This window comes from Dendrobium catenatum, unplaced genomic scaffold, assembly GCF_001605985.2.
Source record: "Dendrobium catenatum unplaced genomic scaffold, ASM160598v2 fragScaff_scaffold_1024, whole genome shotgun sequence".
NCBI classification, from domain to species: domain Eukaryota; kingdom Viridiplantae; phylum Streptophyta; class Magnoliopsida; order Asparagales; family Orchidaceae; genus Dendrobium; species Dendrobium catenatum.
The window spans coordinates 1,111,896-1,120,246 of NW_021319486.1; positions in this window are offsets into that span (position 1 = coordinate 1,111,896).

Sequence of the window (8,351 nt, forward strand, 5' to 3'; positions counted from 1 at the left end):
CGATTGGTTTTTGGAGCACAAGATGCAATAGTGGTAGCAATCAGTTTTCCATTGGAAGAAAGTCTAATGAAAATGTTGGAAGGCTTTTTAGTTTTGGCAGAACTGTGAAGGGTGGCGAAATTTCATTTAGCTAATTTTATATTTATTTATTTTGGCTTTTAAAACTTAGTTCAAAAGATGATAAAACATCTTTTTCATCTTTTTTTTTTGCTTCAAAATAAATTAAGTAATTTTTGAATTCTAAAAAATAAATTTAATGTATTTTTATATTTTAAATTTAGTTTTCCCAAAATATTCTAGACTCAATATTTGAATATAACTCAATTTTCTTTTATTATCCAAAAAGTGTCTTTGGCATCGAATACACTGAAATGGTAAAAAATTTTGTTTATCAAAAATATTTTTCTTTATTATTATTTTTTTATTTAAAAAAAATAATGCAAGCCGATGAATTCAATATAATATATATCAAGTCAGAACTTACAAAATGAACAAAAAGGAAAAAAAAACTGATTGAAAATGAGTTTATGAGATTTTTATCAAGGTTGTGAAGACCCAGACAGGATATAACTATAAAGAAGCATTATGATTCGATTGGTTGAACCATGTAGATCGGATAATATATATCAATGAATAAAATTTAGATAGCATAAAATCATATAATAATCTAAATTTTTTATTAAAAATAATTGAATTTACACATTATATATCGTTATGTAATTGTTAAATTTAAAGTATTCTGATCATTTAAATTTTATTACAAATTTAATTACTTATAATAATAATTTAATATATTATTAAAATTTATGTTATATATTTAATATAACTTATATTTATAATTATATTAAAAATTTCATATTATATTTTACAATTTGATTTGATATTTGTTATAAATAATAAATTTTATAGTACATAAGAAATAAATGAAGTTTAATAATTTATTAATATTAAATTAAAACAATTATTGATACATATAAAAAATATTAAAAAAAAAAAACTATTTAAAATAGATAGTGTTGGTTGTAAACTTAAGATTAAGAAATTAAAAGAATAGTAGCTTTAGTCATTTTTAGTCTCCATCACTTGGGAGACTTCTCTTGGTAATGCTTTTCTTTATATTGACCTTTGAGCTAGAATGAAGTAGTGGTAACCATCATGTAAAATGATGAATACTTTGAGAATACTAGTTGGAATTTTTATAATTTAAAATTTTAAAATTAATTTTAAATAGTACTTAATATTTTAAAATAATTTATTTAAATATTCAAAAAATATAAAAGTTGAAACATTTTGGTTGAACCATTGGTTCTGGTTGGTTTGATGTAGAAACAGTTCTAAGGATAAACCAGATCAGCTGATCTCGTTTCGGTTGAATCGGTCGGACCGGCCGGTCCGGTCCGGTTTTTAAAACATTGGTCTAATTTTGAATACTTTGATCAATAATGAATGATTTGTCTTTTCAATGTTGCAATTAATGTTCTATTATTTTTTCTTTTATTGTGTGACTCTCTATTTGTATAGGTTTTCTATGCTATGTTTATTATGCCATCAAATAGAAAAGATTAAATTAAAATAACTTTTTTAATATATATAATTAATGACTTTTTAAAAAATGATTGTTATTTTCTTGGAATTGATATTAACCTACTTTATGACTTATAAAGTGAGCAAGATTAGTTGATCCACTTTTTTTTTTTTCTCTCTCAAAATTCTTTAGGAGCTTCTTGTTATTTGATTTTAGGCTGAATTTAAACAAGATTTAGCTTAAATTATACAAAATAATCTTTTGGAGACCATAAATTCAACTATTTTGAAATCTTATTTCCCTAACAAAGGCAATGCTGACCAAGCATGAAGCACCAAATTATTATCAATGATTGCAACATTTTCCTTCATCATTCCATCCTCAATAATGAGCCCCATTAATAAGGAAACACCATTGATATCCTTTAATTCAAATCTAAACCTATGAACTAAATCCTTAAGAACACATAAATCACATCGAGCCCTCTATAACTTACAACATCACTACAATAGAGTTCAACGTTTGCAACAATCACATGACAACCGTTTCATTGACTATCCTCCCTCCCTTATATAATCTTTGAAAATCATTCAATCCTCAAATTTCATCTTGATCCTATGTGGTAGACATAACTCTTTGAAATTTTACCAACCAAAGAATCACCCTAAAAGCCTTTTTGAAATTCACATCCACTGCTTTTAACTTAGTCATTATTACTTCAGATCTCACTCTTTTCATTTCTTCTATGTGGATCTATTATAATTATAATATCTCAGGCATTTTTTCACACTATATTTATCCAAGTTGTAATTTATTTTTTGCTTTATTAACTTCCCAAAATGAGTTTAATTTATTGAGAATCTCATTCTGTTCTTCTCAGATCCATAATAATACACTTCACTCAACATTCCAGAAGACATATTCTACATAATATAACTATAAAACTCCTTGTGTGCTATTTGTATTGATTGATCCTCTTTTTCTCTATTTCTTCATTTAGAAACCTTTAAAATCATTAGTTTATTATTATTTTTTTTGTATTTTTTGAAACTTTGATTATTTACTTTTCTTCCTACCTTCTCGAGTAAATGAGATAACATCATCTATATTTTTTGCATTTTTATGGAAAAAAAATTGCTTTTGTTGTTGAAAAAGAATTATAGTAGAAGAAAACTATAATAGTTGAACTCTCTCATACCAAAATCAAGCTTAAAGCTACACTTCCTTTATTACCTATGATTACCTTAGTGCAAGACTAGATGATCTCCATCACTAGATTTGTAGTTTTATTAATATAGAAAAAAAAATTTATAATTACCATCCCTATTCTTAATGAAATGCTTTTTGTTAAAAATTAAAGCTAAAGCTTCTTGTTTCAACATGTGAAAGGGCACACTACACCGTTGATCAACTCAATACCTTGAGGAATATGATTTATATAATATATATAATAATTTTATTGCTAGCATGTATCATCTATCTGTAAATACAATATAAAATTATGTTAGGAGGTTGTTCAATTCCTTGTAAGTCTTCAATATATGTTCCTTGAAAGAAATCTCTAATTTATCTTGCCTACATTTAATGCTTTGAAGAGGACCCTCATTACCAAATAATGATTATTCTAAGTTAAAAAGAGAGAAGGTGATTTTCATTAAAATGACATAAATATATTCAAAAAAGGTTTGCATGATGCCACTAATATAGGGAAAAAATAGCTAAAGTAGTTCACTAAGAGGAGACATCTCAAAGAATACTTGGCCAACTATTGAGACAAGAAAAATCCTATGAAAGAATAGCTTTTCGTCAAGTCAAATCTAGGAATCAAAATAACCATAATATGATGCAATACATAGTTGAAGATGTCATATTTGAAGTCACTCGATATAGAAGCTCAGAAACTGACCGACCGTAAAGTGTATGCCTCCAATTCTTAGCCAACTCTTCCTTTCACTGTCTTTGGTAATGGTTTATCATCTTTTGGGGATGTCAATGATGACATAATTATCACTTTGGTGGTTACCATTCATTATGAAGTCACACACATATTAATCGTAACTTGTTAAATTGTCATTTTCTTTTTTCTTGATCATGCCTAGAGAGTAAGAGTCAACCAAAGTAACTATTGATCTATTGAGAATTTTTTTGTTGTCTTCTTTGAGAAAAGTACTTTTGAATCAGAGGTATTCCCATAACATAATCAAATACAAATAATTCATTATAGGAAAAGAAAAAAAAAAGTCTCCCACAAATTAATTGTCACAATGATTTCTCAAAAAAACTGCCTTTTGATGCTTCAACTGAGGTCTCCTTTTTATTGATTTCAAAATTAAATTTAGCCTTTCATTCATTGGACTGCATCCAACTAATTAATCTAAAATTTTTATTACAAACCTCTTCCATTTTAATTTAAAAATGCCTTCCAGTAACACCATTTTCCTGAAAAGCTTTATTCTCCATCAAAAAAGCCTTACAAAGTTAGGTACATAAATCTAAAAGCTAGATTAATTATTTATTGCATTAGGTCTTTAAAAAAACATCTAAAATAAGGATATATAGAACTACCCAACTTTATAATTCTAGCCAATGTTCCTTGATCTCAAGTGGTCTCAAAATAGAAAATCTCTTAAATTTACATCCCATAATAGTTTGGAAATTTACAGCTGCATTGTATCTCACCAAATTTATTACATCCAACAAGTATTTTGAGTAATAAAACATCAATTACTATCCATATTTTATCTAAAACACTGTAGCTTATCATGAGGAAATCTGACAAATACAATAGTTATAAAAGAATGAATAATTTTTATTGAATCACGAGAGAAACATTAACTGGATAATTGAAACTCAAATTTCATATGTCTTTCTACATACCTTCTTATGCCTTTTTAAATTACCTACTAGGTAGTTGGTAGGTCACCACAAATAAACTTGCACTTAGCAGACCACACAAAAGAACACGCCCAAGGACTCCATGATCATACTCACCTGGAAACACTATGAAAAGTCGCTCCTAATAGAGGAAATCAAATGTCCTCATAGATCAGGTGACTCGCCACTCATCTCATCAAGTAAGATTGTCCATAAAAACTACTCACCCTCATCTAAGGTGGGTGCCTTCATTCATGCACATCCATCTCAACAACAGGAAAGCGTCTACTTACGGGGCTTTCAACTTGCCCGTACGCACCCATCCAACCATCAAGCTCATCCTCTTTATAGCAAAAACTCACTTGCCTTCCATTCCTAACGTGATTCAAGGGTCCAAAATAGTCTCCAGGTATACTGGAGTATTTTCAAGTCACATGACCCTTCATCTCAATACCTACCAATGGACTCTCCCCATGAACACCTTCCCATACCTATTTGGCATATTGAACTCACTACAAGAAAATAATCCATTACTGGCACTATTGGTGGTTTTGATATATTTTATGGTGGTTTGAAAAAATTTTGGCGATTTATAAACCACCAGAACCACGCAAAAAATTAAAACTAGCGGCCAATTTTCAATGGCAAAATTTTCTGGTGATTTTTCGGCGGCTCAAATAGTAAGAAATTAATGAACTCAAAATCGAAGGTAAACCGCCAGAAAACTCTAGCTCAAAAAGCACCAGGGATCGCCAATTTATTAACGGCGGTATGAACTGCCGGTATTTTTGGTGACCAAACTATCGATTAGCCACGGATTATTACCAACGACAAAACAAAAAAACTGGTGGTAACTTCACGTCATCCGGTATCAAAGTTTATGGAAGCTCAATCGTTAGTTAGCCATCAGAAACATGTACCACTTAAAAAAATTTTACTGCCCCCTCTATCCACATAAATTTTCACAATTAACTACACGTAGTTCAAAATATATATATAACACTTTTGACCATATACATCCACAATCAATAGAACACTTCTTCAAAAAAATAATAATAATACCTATAAAATAAATAAAGTGTATATATTCTAAATAACAACAAATAATTATTCAAACAAATAACAATGTATATATTCCATAATCAGCACAATATATGAAATCTACAGTCAGATATTCCAAATACACCAAAAAGATTTTCAAACAAATAATAACAAATAACAACAACACTAATCATCATCCGTGTCCTCGTTTCCATGTGATTCAGGTATAGGATCTTGCTCTTTTTTATATTTTTTAGCTCGATATAATCGTAGCTACATTTGCATCTCATTTTGAATCCTTCTCATCTTCTTTATCTCTCTTGTTAGGGCAGCAACCCTCTAGCTAACAGTTTCTTTAGCTCCACTAATATTATAAAATGCTAAAGTAGATGTACTGCCCTCATAATACCTAAGCCATAAACCATCCCTTTATATCTTCCTCCAATAATAACTGACCACGTGTGATACTTAGAATATTGGGTCGATCTTAAAAATGATCCCTCTCCAGTAAAATGCTGACTTTTCCAAAGTCATATAAAATTATCTTGTAGGAAGAAATTCATAAAATAAAATTTTTATTTATTTTGTATTATTATTAAAAAAATTATACTCACGTGAGCTTTTCTCTCCTTCTTATCAACCCACTGATGATCAACTTGATGTTGGTGAATCATTATATGCAACTGCAATGTTGTCGACTCCTGACCAAGATACTCCTACAAATAGAAAATATAGTTAAAATAATATACATATATTAAATAAACTGATCAAAATAATATTTTACCTTTCATCATCTATATTCAGCATGAGGCATTGATCCGCAAGTATAAAGAGAGCTTTCTAAACCCCCATAGTCAGATGTTATATTTTGCTTATTATACTCTCTTAATTTAGTGAACTCGGGGCTTGCCCAAGCTCTGCTCAAATCATCCCATACTCCCTAGTCAATCCATAATGGATGTTGCCCAGACTTTTTAATATAAGTAAATAAGTCCCTAAAATGAGTCGATCCACTCCTCTCAAAATTTATTTTGATCCTCATACCATGCGCAGGTAACCCCCTAAAATCTTTCTATAAAATATAGGCATAAAAATAATATTAATACAAATGAACTAAAAAATTTTAAGCAATGCTAAAAAATATATCTGAAATTCTCTGAACCATATATCCCTAATTTCCTTTGGGATCTTCTTCCATGATAAGTAAGGAGCATCATATTTGCTCCGTATGATGTCACAAATCTTGTGGGCAGGTTGCATTGAGAGATTGAAGTTGCAGGTAAAATTTTTGTTAATAATATATAATAGATCAAGTTATAATAACTTTATAAAATAAATTAAACTTATGTATCGCCCTCAGCTTTAATTATTGATGCTTATCTGCTGTAGCTGCATGATCCCTAGCACCAACCTATGCTGGTCTAGATGGTCCAGCATGTTTTGGCTGCAGTTTATATGGGTAAAAATATGGGTGAGGGTAAGGAGGGTAAGGGACGGTGGATGAAATAGTTTGTGATGATGGTGGGGGGTAATATGGATAGAATGGAGTTGCATGTGCTTGATCTAGAGAGGGAAATCAAGGTCTCATCGATGGAGGAGGGAAGTACCCATGAAAGGGTGGTGATATAACAGCAGGTGAATCTGACTGACCCTATTTCTGCTCACTAGGGGACTGCTGCTGAGTCCTGGGTGGTAATAGTTATAATATAACTGGTGGAACTGATCTCTACCCCTCACTTTCATTAGGCCGTCTAGGTCTATTAGGATTAACACTCAACTTTTTTTGAGAAAACTTTGAGGCAAAGGATCTACAAGGAGGATCGTCACCTGAAGTCATCTGCATTAAAAAAAGTAATTAGTAAAGTATTGTAATATATAAAAAATAAAGAATATAAAATACATAATAATGAATTACAAAAATAAAAAATTACAGAATACAAAATAATTTTTAATATTTTCATTACTCGGAATATAAAAAGTATAATTCTGTAAGTATAAAAACTATTCAGAATTATTACAAAAACTATAATTCTATAATTCTAAATTATAAAACCTATAATTCTAAATTACAATAACTATTCAGAATCAGAATTATTTTTTATTCCTTTCTAAGGTATCTTCACTTTCATCCTTATTCTCACTTGATAAGCTAGTTGGACTATTCACATTTTCTAACTCCATTTTAATACTAGGGGTTGTAGTTGGTATCTCCTCAATTTTAATAGGCCTACAACTTGACATCTCATCCTCTTGATGTGCAATTGCTATAATATATTATTAAAAAATTATCCCCCATACTTTTATTTTTATAATAGCTATCTAATCTTATTTATCCCTACGACCACTAGGATATTTGCTGAAATAAACTTGAATAACTTGACTATTTAAGCCAAATGGATCAAACTTCTCATATCTTCTACTATGTATTACATCTACTAAACCATACACAGGATGAACCCTTGTGCCTCTATTCTATATTAGATCATACCTTTGATAGTTAAACAAGCATATAAAGTTTTCATCTTTGCATGGGTACTACAGGTTATGAACCTCATTCAGAATACCGTAATAATCACACTCATCTTTTTTATGAGTATTCCCTCTAACATATACTCCACAATTTTCAATTTTTTTCCTTCACTCCATGATTTGGTATGAAATTTGAATTCATTCACTATATATATTGGCCAGGTCTTTACTTTTTGTATTGGAACCCATCGTATTGCTTGCAAACCTTTATCAAAATAATTATAATTAGGGTTATGTACCTAATTTATTTTTAAATATTAGTGTTTTTGGTATTAAATAAGATGTAATTCTAATAAAATTTTTTAAAATTTATGAGCTCACATAAGTTCTAAACCAAGCTTGGAATTCATTTGAAATAACTTGCTAAATATGTGTAGAATCT